We start from the raw sequence: 13,302 nt of genomic DNA, 5'->3' as shown, positions 1-13,302 counted from the left end.
GCTCTTTCAGACGCCGTCGGTGTGTCAATTTGGCGAAGCCCCATTGACCCCGCGCTCGCAGTGAAAAGAGGCCGTTTAGCCCAGCTTCCGCCACTATTAGACGCGATCGACGCGTTTATCGGTGCAATCAGCTCGTTCGATCGATCCGACCGGCCCCACAATGCTCGCGCTGAGGTATGCATTAGATGCTAATCGCTGTCAAAAAAAAAAAAAAAAAACGAAAAGCTACTAGAAAACGGGAGGTGAGACGAGAAAATAAACTACAAAAAGTGGGGTGGGGGTGCAACACGAGGACTTCCCAGGGGGTCACCCATCCTAGTACTACTCTCGCCCAAGCACGCTTAACTTCGGAGTTCTGATGGGATCCGGTGCATTAGTGCTGGTATGATCGCACCCGTAAGTCTATGCACGCAATTCGGTTTTATGTTGAGAACCTTGCGCCGCAGCGGCTTAAAGCGTCGATAACTTTTGACTCGGGATGAGTTACGAGGCGATATGCATACGCACGCGAAGCTCTTTCAGACGCCGTCGGCGTGTCAATTTGGCGAAGCCCCATTGACCCCGCGCTCGCAGTGAAAAGAGGTCGTTTAGCCCAGCTTCCGCCACTATTAGACGCGATCGACGCGTTTATCGGTGCAATCAGCTCGTTCGATCGATCCGACCGGCCCCACATTGCTCGCGCTGAGGTATGCATTAGATGCTCATCGCTGTCAAAAAAAAAAAAAAAGAAACGAAAAGCTACTAGAAAACGGGAGGTGAGACGAGAAAATAAACTACAAAAAGATGGAAGGGGGTGCAACACGAGGACTTCCCAGGGGGTCACCCATCCTAGTACTACTCTCGCCCAAGCACGCTTAACTTTGGAGTTATGATGGGATCCGGTGCGTTAGTGCTGGTATGATCGCACCCGTAAGTCTATGCACGCAATTCGGTTTTATGTTGAGAAACTTGCGCCGCAGCGGCTTAAAGCGTCGATAACTTTTGACTCGGGATGAGTTACGAGGCGATCTGCATACGCACGCGAAGCTCTTTCAGACGCCGTCGGCGTGTCAATTTGGCGAAGCCCCATTGACCCCGCGCTCGCAGTGAAAAGAGGCCGTTTAGCCCAGCTTCCGCCACTATTAGACGCGATCGACGCGTTTATCGGTGCAATCAGCTCGTTCGATCGATCCGACCGGCCCCACAATGCTCGCGCTGAGGTATGCATTAGATGCTCATCGCTGTCAAAAAAAAAAAAAAAAAAACGAAAAGCTACTAGAAAACGGGAGGTGAGACGAGAAAATAAACTACAAAAAGATGGAAGGGGGTGCAACACGAGGACTTCCCAGGGGGTGACCCATCCTAGTACTACTCTCGCCCAAGCACGCTTAACTTTGGAGTTATGATGGGATCCGGTGCGTTAGTGCTGGTATGATCGCACCCGTAAGTCTATGCACGCAATTCGGTTTTATGTTGAGAAACTTGCGCCGCAGCGGCTTAAAGCGTCGATAACTTTTGACTCGGGATGAGTTACGAGGCGATCTGCATACGCACGCGAAGCTCTTTCAGACGCCGTCGGTGTGTCAATTAGGCGAAGCCCCATTGACCCCGCGCTCGCAGTGAAAAGAGGCCGTTTAGCCCAGCTTCCGCCACTATTAGACGCGATCGACGCGTTTATCGGTGCAATCAGCTCGTTCGATCGATCCGACCGGCCCCACAATGCTCGCGCTGAGGTATGCATTAGATGCTCATCGCTGTCAAAAAAAAAAAAAAAAAAACGAAAAGCTACTAGAAAACGGGAGGTGAGACGAGAAAATAAACTACAAAAAGATGGAAGGGGTTGCAACACGAGGACTTCCCAGGGGGTCACCCATCCTAGTACTACTCTCGCCCAAGCACGCTTAACTTTGGAGTTCTGATGGGATCCGGTGCATTAGTGCTGGTATGATCGCACCCGTAAGTCTATGCACGCAATTCGGTTTTATGTTGAGAAACTTGCGCCGCAGCGGCTTAAAGCGTCGATAACTTTTGACTCGGGATGAGTTACGAGGCGATCTGCATACGCACGCGAAGCTCTTTCAGACGCCGTCGGAGTGTCAATTTGGCGAAGCCCCATTGACCCCGCGCTCGCAGTGAAAAGAGGCCGTTTAGCCCAGCTTCCGCCACTATTAGACGCGATCGACGCGTTTATCGGTGCAATCAGCTCGTTCGATCGATCCGACCGGCCCCACAATGCTCGCGCTGAGGTATGCATTAGATGCTCATCGCTGTCAAAAAAAAAAAAAAAAAACGAAAAGCTACTAGAAAACGGGAGGTGAGACGAGAAAATAAACTACAAAAAGTGGGGTGGGGGTGCAACACGAGGACTTCCCAGGGGGTCACCCATCCTAGTACTACTCTCGCCCAAGCACGCTTAACTTCGGAGTTCTGATGGGATCCGGTGCATTAGTGCTGGTATGATCGCACCCGTAAGTCTATGCACGCAATTCGGTTTTATGTTGAGAACCTTGCGCCGCAGCGGCTTAAAGCGTCGATAACTTTTGACTCGGGATGAGTTACGAGGCGATCTGCATACGCACGCGAAGCTCTTTCAGACGCCGTCGGCGTGTCAATTTGGCGAAGCCCCATTGACCCCGCGCTCGCAGTGAAAAGAGGTCGTTTAGCCCAGCTTCCGCCACTATTAGACGCGATCGACGCGTTTATCGGTGCAATCAGCTCGTTCGATCGATCCGACCGGCCCCACATTGCTCGCGCTGAGGTATGCATTAGATGCTCATCGCTGTCAAAAAAAAAAAAAAAAGAAACGAAAAGCTACTAGAAAACGGGAGGTGAGACGAGAAAATAAACTACAAAAAGATGGAAGGGGTTGCAACACGAGGACTTCCCAGGGGGTCACCCATCCTAGTACTACTCTCGCCCAAGCACGCTTAACTTTGGAGTTCTGATGGGATCCGGTGCATTAGTGCTGGTATGATCGCACCCGTAAGTCTATGCACGCAATTCGGTTTTATGTTGAGAAACTTGCGCCGCAGCGGCTTAAAGCGTCGATAACTTTTGACTCGGGATGAGTTACGAGGCGATCTGCATACGCACGCGAAGCTCTTTCAGACGCCGTCGGAGTGTCAATTTGGCGAAGCCCCATTGACCCCGCGCTCGCAGTGAAAAGAGGCCGTTTAGCCCAGCTTCCGCCACTATTAGACGCGATCGACGCGTTTATCGGTGCAATCAGCTCGTTCGATCGATCCGACCGGCCCCACAATGCTCGCGCTGAGGTATGCATTAGATGCTAATCGCTGTCAAAAAAAAAAAAAAAAAACGAAAAGCTACTAGAAAACGGGAGGTGAGACGAGAAAATAAACTACAAAAAGGTGGGGTGGGGGTGCAACACGAGGACTTCCCAGGGGGTCACCCATCCTAGTACTACTCTCGCCCAAGCACGCAAGCACGCTTAACTTCGGAGTTCTGATGGGATCCGGTGCATTAGTGCTGGTATGATCGCACCCGTAAGTCTATGCACGCAATTCGGTTTTATGTTGAGAAACTTGCGCCGCAGCGGCTTAAAGCGTCGATAACTTTTGACTCGGGATGAGTTACGAGGCGATCTGCATACGCACGCGAAGCTCTTTCAGACGCCGTCGGCGTGTCAATTTTGCGAAGCCCCATTGACCCCGCGCTCGCAGTGAAAAGAGGTCGTTTAGCCCAGCTTCCGCCACTATTAGACGCGATCGACGCGTTTATCGGTGCAATCAGCTCGTTCGATCGATCCGACCGGCCCCACATTGCTCGCGCTGAGGTATGCATTAGATGCTCATCGCTGTCAAAAAAAAAAAAAAAAAAAACGAAAAGCTACTAGAAAACGGGAGGTGAGACGAGAAAATAAACTACAAAAAGATGGAAGGGGGTGCAACACGAGGACTTCCCAGGGGGTGACCCATCCTAGTACTACTCTCGCCCAAGCACGCTTAACTTTGGAGTTATGATGGGATCCGGTGCGTTAGTGCTGGTATGATCGCACCCGTAAGTCTATGCACGCAATTCGGTTTTATGTTGAGAAACTTGCGCCGCAGCGGCTTAAAGCGTCGATAACTTTTGACTCGGGATGAGTTACGAGGCGATCTGCATACGCACGCGAAGCTCTTTCAGACGCCGTCGGTGTGTCAATTTGGCGAAGCCCCATTGACCCCGCGCTCGCAGTGAAAAGAGGTCGTTTAGCCCAGCTTCCGCCACTATTAGACGCGATCGACGCGTTTATCGGTGCAATCAGCTCGTTCGATCGATCCGACCGGCCCCACATTGCTCGCGCTGAGGTATGCATTAGATGCTCATCGCTGTCAAAAAAAAAAAAAAAAAAAACGAAAAGCTACTAGAAAACGGGAGGTGAGACGAGAAAATAAACTACAAAAAGATGGAAGGGGGTGCAACACGAGGACTTCCCAGGGGGTGACCCATCCTAGTACTACTCTCGCCCAAGCACGCTTAACTTTGGAGTTCTGATGGGATCCGGTGCGTTAGTGCTGGTATGATCGCACCCGTAAGTCTATGCACGCAATTCGGTTTTATGTTGAGAAACTTGCGCCGCAGCGGCTTAAAGCGTCGATAACTTTTGACTCGGGATGAGTTACGAGGCGATCTGCATACGCACGCGAAGCTCTTTCAGACGCCGTCGGCGTGTCAATTTTGCGAAGCCCCATTGACCCCGCGCTCGCAGTGAAAAGAGGTCGTTTAGCCCAGCTTCCGCCACTATTAGACGCGATCGACGCGTTTATCGGTGCAATCAGCTCGTTCGATCGATCCGACCGGCCCCACATTGCTCGCGCTGAGGTATGCATTAGATGCTCATCGCTGTCAAAAAAAAAAAAAAAAAAAACGAAAAGCTACTAGAAAACGGGAGGTGAGACGAGAAAATAAACTACAAAAAGATGGAAGGGGGTGCAACACGAGGACTTCCCAGGGGGTGACCCATCCTAGTACTACTCTCGCCCAAGCACGCTTAACTTTGGAGTTATGATGGGATCCGGTGCGTTAGTGCTGGTATGATCGCACCCGTAAGTCTATGCACGCAATTCGGTTTTATGTTGAGAAACTTGCGCCGCAGCGGCTTAAAGCGTCGATAACTTTTGACTCGGGATGAGTTACGAGGCGATCTGCATACGCACGCGAAGCTCTTTCAGACGCCGTCGGTGTGCCAATTAGGCGAAGCCCCATTGACCCCGCGCTCGCAGTGAAAAGAGGCCGTTTAGCCCAGCTTCCGCCACTACTATTAGACGCGATCGACGCGTTTATCGGTGCAATCAGCTCGTTCGATCGATCCGACCGGCCCCACAATGCTCGCGCTGAGGTATGCATTAGATGCAAATCGCTGTCAAAAAAAAAAAAAAGAAACGAAAAGCTACTAGAAAACGGGAGGTGAGACGAGAAAATAAACTACAAAAAGATGGAAGGGGTTGCAACACGAGGACTTCCCAGGGGGTCACCCATCCTAGTACTACTCTCGCCCAAGCACGCTTAACTTTGGAGTTCTGATGGGATCCGGTGCATTAGTGCTGGTATGATCGCACCCGTAAGTCTATGCACGCAATTCGGTTTTATGTTGAGAAACTTGCGCCGCAGCGGCTTAAAGCGTCGATAACTTTTGACTCGGGATGAGTTACGAGGCGATCTGCATACGCACGCGAAGCTCTTTCAGACGCCGTCGGAGTGTCAATTTGGCGAATCCCCATTGACCCCGCGCTCGCAGTGAAAAGAGGCCGTTTAGCCCAGCTTCCGCCACTATTAGACGCGATCGACGCGTTTATCGGTGCAATCAGCTCGTTCGATCGATCCGACCGGCCCCACAATGCTCGCGCTGAGGTATGCATTAGATGCTCATCGCTGTCAAAAAAAAAAAAAAAAACGAAAAGCTACTAGAAAACGGGAGGTGAGACGAGAAAATAAACTACAAAAAGTGGGGTGGGGGTGCAACACGAGGACTTCCCAGGGGGTCACCCATCCTAGTACTACTCTCGCCCAAGCACGCTTAACTTCGGAGTTCTGATGGGATCCGGTGCATTAGTGCTGGTATGATCGCACCCGTAAGTCTATGCACGCAATTCGGTTTTATGTTGAGAACCTTGCGCCGCAGCGGCTTAAAGCGTCGATAACTTTTGACTCGGGATGAGTTACGAGGCGATATGCATACGCACGCGAAGCTCTTTCAGACGCCGTCGGCGTGTCAATTTGGCGAAGCCCCATTGACCCCGCGCTCGCAGTGAAAAGAGGTCGTTTAGCCCAGCTTCCGCCACTATTAGACGCGATCGACGCGTTTATCGGTGCAATCAGCTCGTTCGATCGATCCGACCGGCCCCACATTGCTCGCGCTGAGGTATGCATTAGATGCTCATCGCTGTCAAAAAAAAAAAAAAAAGAAACGAAAAGCTACTAGAAAACGGGAGGTGAGACGAGAAAATAAACTACAAAAAGATGGAAGGGGGTGCAACACGAGGACTTCCCAGGGGGTCACCCATCCTAGTACTACTCTCGCCCAAGCACGCTTAACTTTGGAGTTATGATGGGATCCGGTGCGTTAGTGCTGGTATGATCGCACCCGTAAGTCTATGCACGCAATTCGGTTTTATGTTGAGAAACTTGCGCCGCAGCGGCTTAAAGCGTCGATAACTTTTGACTCGGGATGAGTTACGAGGCGATCTGCATACGCACGCGAAGCTCTTTCAGACGCCGTCGGAGTGTCAATTTGGCGAAGCCCCATTGACCCCGCGCTCGCAGTGAAAAGAGGCCGTTTAGCCCAGCTTCCGCCACTATTAGACGCGATCGACGCGTTTATCGGTGCAATCAGCTCGTTCGATCGATCCGACCGGCCCCACAATGCTCGCGCTGAGGTATGCATTAGATGCTAATCGCTGTCAAAAAAAAAAAAAAAAAACGAAAAGCTACTAGAAAACGGGAGGTGAGACGAGAAAATAAACTACAAAAAGATGGGGTGGGGGTGCAACACGAGGACTTCCCAGGGGGTCACCCATCCTAGTACTACTCTCGCCCAAGCACGCTTAACTTCGGAGTTCTGATGGGATCCGGTGCATTAGTGCTGGTATGATCGCACCCGTAAGTCTATGCACGCAATTCGGTTTTATGTTGAGAAACTTGCGCCGCAGCGGCTTAAAGCGTCGATAACTTTTGACTCGGGATGAGTTACGAGGCGATATGCATACGCACGCGAAGCTCTTTCAGACGCCGTCGGCGTGTCAATTTGGCGAAGCCCCATTGACCCCGCGCTCGCAGTGAAAAGAGGTCGTTTAGCCCAGCTTCCGCCACTATTAGACGCGATCGACGCGTTTATCGGTGCAATCAGCTCGTTCGATCGATCCGACCGGCCCCACATTGCTCGCGCTGAGGTATGCATTAGATGCTCATCGCTGTCAAAAAAAAAAAAAAAGAAACGAAAAGCTACTAGAAAACGGGAGGTGAGACGAGAAAATAAACTACAAAAAGATGGAAGGGGGTGCAACACGAGGACTTCCCAGGGGGTCACCCATCCTAGTACTACTCTCGCCCAAGCACGCTTAACTTTGGAGTTATGATGGGATCCGGTGCGTTAGTGCTGGTATGATCGCACCCGTAAGTCTATGCACGCAATTCGGTTTTATGTTGAGAAACTTGCGCCGCAGCGGCTTAAAGCGTCGATAACTTTTGACTCGGGATGAGTTACGAGGCGATCTGCATACGCACGCGAAGCTCTTTCAGACGCCGTCGGTGTGTCAATTAGGCGAAGCCCCATTGACCCCGCGCTCGCAGTGAAAAGAGGCCGTTTAGCCCAGCTTCCGCCACTATTAGACGCGATCGACGCGTTTATCGGTGCAATCAGCTCGTTCGATCGATCCGACCGGCCCCACAATGCTCGCGCTGAGGTATGCATTAGATGCTCATCGCTGTCAAAAAAAAAAAAAGAAACGAAAAGCTACTAGAAAACGGGAGGTGAGACGAGAAAATAAACTACAAAAAGATGGAAGGGGTTGCAACACGAGGACTTCCCAGGGGGTCACCCATCCTAGTACTACTCTCGCCCAAGCACGCTTAACTTTGGAGTTCTGATGGGATCCGGTGCATTAGTGCTGGTATGATCGCACCCGTAAGTCTATGCACGCAATTCGGTTTTATGTTGAGAAACTTGCGCCGCAGCGGCTTAAAGCGTCGATAACTTTTGACTCGGGATGAGTTACGAGGCGATCTGCATACGCACGCGAAGCTCTTTCAGACGCCGTCGGTGTGTCAATTTGGCGAAGCCCCATTGACCCCGCGCTCGCAGTGAAAAGAGGTCGTTTAGCCCAGCTTCCGCCACTATTAGACGCGATCGACGCGTTTATCGGTGCAATCAGCTCGTTCGATCGATCCGACCGGCCCCACATTGCTCGCGCTGAGGTATGCATTAGATGCTCATCGCTGTCAAAAAAAAAAAAAAACGAAAAGCTACTAGAAAACGGGAGGTGAGACGAGAAAATAAACTACAAAAAGATGGAAGGGGGTGCAACACGAGGACTTCCCAGGGGGTCACCCATCCTAGTACTACTCTCGCCCAAGCACGCTTAACTTTGGAGTTCTGATGGGATCCGGTGCGTTAGTGCTGGTATGATCGCACCCGTAAGTCTATGCACGCAATTCGGTTTTATGTTGAGAAACTTGCGCCGCAGCGGCTTAAAGCGTCGATAACTTTTGACTCGGGATGAGTTACGAGGCGATATGCATACGCACGCGAAGCTCTTTCAGACGCCGTCGGCGTGTCAATTTTGCGAAGCCCCATTGACCCCGCGCTCGCAGTGAAAAGAGGTCGTTTAGCCCAGCTTCCGCCACTATTAGACGCGATCGACGCGTTTATCGGTGCAATCAGCTCGTTCGATCGATCCGACCGGCCCCACATTGCTCGCGCTGAGGTATGCATTAGATGCTCATCGCTGTCAAAAAAAAAAAAAAAAAACGAAAAGCTACTAGAAAACGGGAGGTGAGACGAGAAAATAAACTACAAAAAGATGGAAGGGGGTGCAACACGAGGACTTCCCAGGGGGTGACCCATCCTAGTACTACTCTCGCCCAAGCACGCTTAACTTTGGAGTTATGATGGGATCCGGTGCGTTAGTGCTGGTATGATCGCACCCGTAAGTCTATGCACGCAATTCGGTTTTATGTTGAGAAACTTGCGCCGCAGCGGCTTAAAGCGTCGATAACTTTTGACTCGGGATGAGTTACGAGGCGATCTGCATACGCACGCGAAGCTCTTTCAGACGCCGTCGGCGTGTCAATTTGCGAAGCCCCATTGACCCCGCGCTCGCAGTGAAAAGAGGTCGTTTAGCCCAGCTTCCGCCACTATTAGACGCGATCGACGCGTTTATCGGTGCAATCAGCTCGTTCGATCGATCCGACCGGCCCCACAATGCTCGCGCTGAGGTATGCATTAGATGCTAATCGCTGTCAAAAAAAAAAAAAAAAAACGAAAAGCTACTAGAAAACGGGAGGTGAGACGAGAAAATAAACTACAAAAAGGTGGGGTGGGGGTGCAACACGAGGACTTCCCAGGGGGTCACCCATCCTAGTACTACTCTCGCCCAAGCACGCTTAACTTCGGAGTTCTGATGGAATCCGGTGCATTAGTGCTGGTATGATCGCACCCGTAAGTCTATGCACGCAATTCGGTTTTATGTTGAGAACCTTGCGCCGCAGCGGCTTAAAGCGTCGATAACTTTTGACTCGGGATGAGTTACGAGGCGATATGCATACGCACGCGAAGCTCTTTCAGACGCCGTCGGCGTGTCAATTTGGCGAAGCCCCATTGACCCCGCGCTCGCAGTGAAAAGAGGTCGTTTAGCCCAGCTTCCGCCACTATTAGACGCGATCGACGCGTTTATCGGTGCAATCAGCTCGTTCGATCGATCCGACCGGCCCCACATTGCTCGCGCTGAGGTATGCATTAGATGCTCATCGCTGTCAAAAAAAAAAAAAAAGAAACGAAAAGCTACTAGAAAACGGGAGGTGAGACGAGAAAATAAACTACAAAAAGATGGAAGGGGGTGCAACACGAGGACTTCCCAGGGGGTGACCCATCCTAGTACTACTCTCGCCCAAGCACGCTTAACTTTGGAGTTATGATGGGATCCGGTGCGTTAGTGCTGGTATGATCGCACCCGTAAGTCTATGCACGCAATTCGGTTTTATGTTGAGAAACTTGCGCCGCAGCGGCTTAAAGCGTCGATAACTTTTGACTCGGGATGAGTTACGAGGCGATCTGCATACGCACGCGAAGCTCTTTCAGACGCCGTCGGTGTGTCAATTAGGCGAAGCCCCATTGACCCCGCGCTCGCAGTGAAAAGAGGTCGTTTAGCCCAGCTTCCGCCACTATTAGACGCGATCGACGCGTTTATCGGTGCAATCAGCTCGTTCGATCGATCCGACCGGCCCCACATTGCTCGCGCTGAGGTATGCATTAGATGCTCATCGCTGTCAAAAAAAAAAAAAAAAAACGAAAAGCTACTAGAAAACGGGAGGTGAGACGAGAAAATAAACTACAAAAAGATGGAAGGGGGTGCAACACGAGGACTTCCCAGGGGGTCACCCATCCTAGTACTACTCTCGCCCAAGCACGCTTAACTTTGGAGTTCTGATGGGATCCGGTGCGTTAGTGCTGGTATGATCGCACCCGTAAGTCTATGCACGCAATTCGGTTTTATGTTGAGAAACTTGCGCCGCAGCGGCTTAAAGCGTCGATAACTTTTGACTCGGGATGAGTTACGAGGCGATCTGCATACGCACGCGAAGCTCTTTCAGACGCCGTCGGCGTGTCAATTTTGCGAAGCCCCATTGACCCCGCGCTCGCAGTGAAAAGAGGTCGTTTAGCCCAGCTTCCGCCACTATTAGACGCGATCGACGCGTTTATCGGTGCAATCAGCTCGTTCGATCGATCCGACCGGCCCCACATTGCTCGCGCTGAGGTATGCATTAGATGCTCATCGCTGTCAAAAAAAAAAAAAAAAAAAAACGAAAAGCTACTAGAAAACGGGAGGTGAGACGAGAAAATAAACTACAAAAAGATGGAAGGGGGTGCAACACGAGGACTTCCCAGGGGGTGACCCATCCTAGTACTACTCTCGCCCAAGCACGCTTAACTTTGGAGTTATGATGGGATCCGGTGCGTTAGTGCTGGTATGATCGCACCCGTAAGTCTATGCACGCAATTCGGTTTTATGTTGAGAAACTTGCGCCGCAGCGGCTTAAAGCGTCGATAACTTTTGACTCGGGATGAGTTACGAGGCGATCTGCATACGCACGCGAAGCTCTTTCAGACGCCGTCGGCGTGTCAATTTAACGAAGCCCCATTGACCCCGCGCTCGCAGTGAAAAGAGGTCGTTTAGCCCAGCTTCCGCCACTATTAGACGCGATCGACGCGTTTATCGGTGCAATCAGCTCGTTCGATCGATCCGACCGGCCCCACATTGCTCGCGCTGAGGTATGCATTAGATGCTCATCGCTGTCAAAAAAAAAAAAAAGAAACGAAAAGCTACTAGAAAACGGGAGGTGAGACGAGAAAATAAACTACAAAAAGATGGAAGGGGGTGCAACACGAGGACTTCCCAGGGGGTCACCCATCCTAGTACTACTCTCGCCCAAGCACGCTTAACTTTGGAGTTCTGATGGGATCCGGTGCGTTAGTGCTGGTATGATCGCACCCGTAAGTCTATGCACGCAATTCGGTTTTATGTTGAGAACCTTGCGCCGCAGCGGCTTAAAGCGTCGATAACTTTTGACTCGGGATGAGTTACGAGGCGATATGCATACGCACGCGAAGCTCTTTCAGACGCCGTCGGCGTGTCAATTTTGCGAAGCCCCATTGACCCCGCGCTCGCAGTGAAAAGAGGTCGTTTAGCCCAGCTTCCGCCACTATTAGACGCGATCGACGCGTTTATCGGTGCAATCAGCTCGTTCGATCGATCCGACCGGCCCCACATTGCTCGCGCTGAGGTATGCATTAGATGCTCATCGCTGTCAAAAAAAAAAAAAAAAAGAAACGAAAAGCTACTAGAAAACGGGAGGTGAGACGAGAAAATAAACTACAAAAAGATGGAAGGGGGTGCAACACGAGGACTTCCCAGGGGGTCACCCATCCTAGTACTACTCTCGCCCAAGTGGATTCTTGTAACTTTCTTTGCGACATAATATTGGTTTCTGGTTCTTTATAACCACGGGGTCAATATTCCACCTTGATAATAATGGTTTCTAGCTCTTTATAGCTATGGGGTCATTGTTCCTTGCTTCCGCCAAACTTGAATCTTTGTTTTTGGGTGTGTTCGATCTTGCTTCCGCGTAAGGTATTAGGGTCTCGTAACAAGTTCTACGGGGTTCGTATCAACTCTCGCCCAAGCACGCTTAACTTTGGAGTTCTGAGGGGATCCGGTGCGTTAGTGCTGGTACGATCGCACCCGTAAGTCTATGCACGCAATTCGGTTTTATGTTGAGAAACTTGCGCCGCAACGGCTTAAAGCGTCGATAACTTTTTACTCGGGATGAGTTACGAGGCGATCTGCATACGCACGCGAAGCTCTTTCAGACGCCGTCGGTGTGCCAATTAGGCGAAGCCCCATGGACCCCGCGCTCGCAGTGAAAAGAGGTCGTTTAACCCAGCTTCCGCCACTATTAGACGCGATCGACGCGTTTATCGGTGCAATCAGCTCGTTCGATCGATCCGACCGGCCCCACATTGCTCGCGCTGAGGTATGCATTAGATGCTCATCGCTGTCAAAAAAAAAAAAAACGAAAAACTACTAGAAAACGGGAGGTGAGACGAGAAAATAAACTACAAAAAGATGGAAGGGGGTGCCACACGAGGACTTCCCAGGGGGTCACCCATCCTAGTACTACTCTCGCCCAAGCACGCTTAACTTTGGAGTTCTGATGGGATCCGGTGCGTTAGTGCTGGTATAATCGCACCCGTAAGTCTATGCACGCAATTCGGTTTTATGTTGAGAAACTTGCGCCGCAGCGGCTTAAAGCGTCGATAACTTTTGACTCGGGATGAATTACGAGGCGATATGCATACGCACGCGAAGCTCTTTCAGACGCCGTCGGCGTTTCAATTTTGCGAAGCCCCATTGACCCCGCGCTCGCAGTGAAAAGAGGTCGTTTAGCCCAGCTTCCGCCACTATTAGACGCGATCGACGCGTTTATCGGTGCAATCAGCTCGTTCGATCGATCCGACCGGCCCCACATTGCTCGCGCTGAGGTATGCATTAGATTCTCATCGCTGTCAAAAAAAAAAAAAAAGAAACGAAAAGCTACTAGAAAACGGGA

The 13,302-nt window shown here is 51.0% G+C and overlaps 23 non-coding genes and 1 pseudogene across 23 annotated transcripts; all 24 read right to left on the bottom strand.

Annotated features, from left to right (window-relative positions):
* Nucleotides 1–277: 277 nt before the first annotated feature.
* Nucleotides 278–396, bottom strand: LOC148769295 (5S ribosomal RNA). The gene has a single exon (XR_016032521.1). It is a non-coding gene; the product is annotated as a 5S ribosomal RNA (ribosomal RNA).
* Nucleotides 397–790: 394 nt separating this feature from the next.
* LOC148769294 (5S ribosomal RNA) lies at nucleotides 791–909 on the bottom strand. The gene has a single exon (XR_016032720.1). It is a non-coding gene; the product is annotated as a 5S ribosomal RNA (ribosomal RNA).
* A 394-nt stretch (nucleotides 910–1,303) lies between these two features.
* On the bottom strand, nucleotides 1,304–1,422 carry LOC148769293 (5S ribosomal RNA). Its single transcript, XR_016032739.1, has one exon. It is a non-coding gene; the product is annotated as a 5S ribosomal RNA (ribosomal RNA).
* Nucleotides 1,423–1,816: 394 nt separating this feature from the next.
* LOC148769292 (5S ribosomal RNA) lies at nucleotides 1,817–1,935 on the bottom strand. The gene has a single exon (XR_016032668.1). It is a non-coding gene; the product is annotated as a 5S ribosomal RNA (ribosomal RNA).
* A 393-nt stretch (nucleotides 1,936–2,328) lies between these two features.
* LOC148769291 (5S ribosomal RNA) lies at nucleotides 2,329–2,447 on the bottom strand. The gene has a single exon (XR_016032510.1). It is a non-coding gene; the product is annotated as a 5S ribosomal RNA (ribosomal RNA).
* Nucleotides 2,448–2,842: 395 nt separating this feature from the next.
* On the bottom strand, nucleotides 2,843–2,961 carry LOC148769290 (5S ribosomal RNA). The gene has a single exon (XR_016032667.1). It is a non-coding gene; the product is annotated as a 5S ribosomal RNA (ribosomal RNA).
* A 394-nt stretch (nucleotides 2,962–3,355) lies between these two features.
* On the bottom strand, nucleotides 3,356–3,482 carry LOC148769289 (5S ribosomal RNA; annotated as a pseudogene).
* A 395-nt stretch (nucleotides 3,483–3,877) lies between these two features.
* LOC148769288 (5S ribosomal RNA) lies at nucleotides 3,878–3,996 on the bottom strand. Its single transcript, XR_016032737.1, has one exon. It is a non-coding gene; the product is annotated as a 5S ribosomal RNA (ribosomal RNA).
* Nucleotides 3,997–4,391: 395 nt separating this feature from the next.
* On the bottom strand, nucleotides 4,392–4,510 carry LOC148769287 (5S ribosomal RNA). The gene has a single exon (XR_016032649.1). It is a non-coding gene; the product is annotated as a 5S ribosomal RNA (ribosomal RNA).
* A 395-nt stretch (nucleotides 4,511–4,905) lies between these two features.
* Nucleotides 4,906–5,024, bottom strand: LOC148769286 (5S ribosomal RNA). Its single transcript, XR_016032736.1, has one exon. It is a non-coding gene; the product is annotated as a 5S ribosomal RNA (ribosomal RNA).
* A 396-nt stretch (nucleotides 5,025–5,420) lies between these two features.
* On the bottom strand, nucleotides 5,421–5,539 carry LOC148769285 (5S ribosomal RNA). Its single transcript, XR_016032666.1, has one exon. It is a non-coding gene; the product is annotated as a 5S ribosomal RNA (ribosomal RNA).
* A 392-nt stretch (nucleotides 5,540–5,931) lies between these two features.
* LOC148769284 (5S ribosomal RNA) lies at nucleotides 5,932–6,050 on the bottom strand. Its single transcript, XR_016032499.1, has one exon. It is a non-coding gene; the product is annotated as a 5S ribosomal RNA (ribosomal RNA).
* Nucleotides 6,051–6,445: 395 nt separating this feature from the next.
* Nucleotides 6,446–6,564, bottom strand: LOC148769283 (5S ribosomal RNA). The gene has a single exon (XR_016032719.1). It is a non-coding gene; the product is annotated as a 5S ribosomal RNA (ribosomal RNA).
* A 394-nt stretch (nucleotides 6,565–6,958) lies between these two features.
* Nucleotides 6,959–7,077, bottom strand: LOC148769282 (5S ribosomal RNA). Its single transcript, XR_016032488.1, has one exon. It is a non-coding gene; the product is annotated as a 5S ribosomal RNA (ribosomal RNA).
* A 394-nt stretch (nucleotides 7,078–7,471) lies between these two features.
* Nucleotides 7,472–7,590, bottom strand: LOC148769281 (5S ribosomal RNA). The gene has a single exon (XR_016032717.1). It is a non-coding gene; the product is annotated as a 5S ribosomal RNA (ribosomal RNA).
* Nucleotides 7,591–7,982: 392 nt separating this feature from the next.
* LOC148769280 (5S ribosomal RNA) lies at nucleotides 7,983–8,101 on the bottom strand. Its single transcript, XR_016032665.1, has one exon. It is a non-coding gene; the product is annotated as a 5S ribosomal RNA (ribosomal RNA).
* A 390-nt stretch (nucleotides 8,102–8,491) lies between these two features.
* On the bottom strand, nucleotides 8,492–8,610 carry LOC148769279 (5S ribosomal RNA). Its single transcript, XR_016032583.1, has one exon. It is a non-coding gene; the product is annotated as a 5S ribosomal RNA (ribosomal RNA).
* Nucleotides 8,611–9,003: 393 nt separating this feature from the next.
* On the bottom strand, nucleotides 9,004–9,122 carry LOC148769278 (5S ribosomal RNA). The gene has a single exon (XR_016032735.1). It is a non-coding gene; the product is annotated as a 5S ribosomal RNA (ribosomal RNA).
* A 393-nt stretch (nucleotides 9,123–9,515) lies between these two features.
* Nucleotides 9,516–9,634, bottom strand: LOC148769277 (5S ribosomal RNA). Its single transcript, XR_016032525.1, has one exon. It is a non-coding gene; the product is annotated as a 5S ribosomal RNA (ribosomal RNA).
* A 394-nt stretch (nucleotides 9,635–10,028) lies between these two features.
* LOC148769276 (5S ribosomal RNA) lies at nucleotides 10,029–10,147 on the bottom strand. The gene has a single exon (XR_016032734.1). It is a non-coding gene; the product is annotated as a 5S ribosomal RNA (ribosomal RNA).
* Nucleotides 10,148–10,540: 393 nt separating this feature from the next.
* On the bottom strand, nucleotides 10,541–10,659 carry LOC148769275 (5S ribosomal RNA). Its single transcript, XR_016032582.1, has one exon. It is a non-coding gene; the product is annotated as a 5S ribosomal RNA (ribosomal RNA).
* A 396-nt stretch (nucleotides 10,660–11,055) lies between these two features.
* On the bottom strand, nucleotides 11,056–11,174 carry LOC148769274 (5S ribosomal RNA). The gene has a single exon (XR_016032733.1). It is a non-coding gene; the product is annotated as a 5S ribosomal RNA (ribosomal RNA).
* Nucleotides 11,175–11,567: 393 nt separating this feature from the next.
* Nucleotides 11,568–11,686, bottom strand: LOC148769273 (5S ribosomal RNA). The gene has a single exon (XR_016032581.1). It is a non-coding gene; the product is annotated as a 5S ribosomal RNA (ribosomal RNA).
* A 1,139-nt stretch (nucleotides 11,687–12,825) lies between these two features.
* LOC148769272 (5S ribosomal RNA) lies at nucleotides 12,826–12,944 on the bottom strand. Its single transcript, XR_016032709.1, has one exon. It is a non-coding gene; the product is annotated as a 5S ribosomal RNA (ribosomal RNA).
* Between the last annotated feature and the right edge of the window lie 358 nt (nucleotides 12,945–13,302).

The sequence above is a fragment of the Erythranthe guttata genome, chromosome 7 (assembly GCF_056151865.1).
Source record: "Erythranthe guttata isolate IM_541 chromosome 7, IM_541, whole genome shotgun sequence".
Taxonomy (NCBI): domain Eukaryota; kingdom Viridiplantae; phylum Streptophyta; class Magnoliopsida; order Lamiales; family Phrymaceae; genus Erythranthe; species Erythranthe guttata.
Note: the sequence above shows the minus strand (reverse complement) of the source record. Positions and strands in the feature narration are given on the sequence as shown.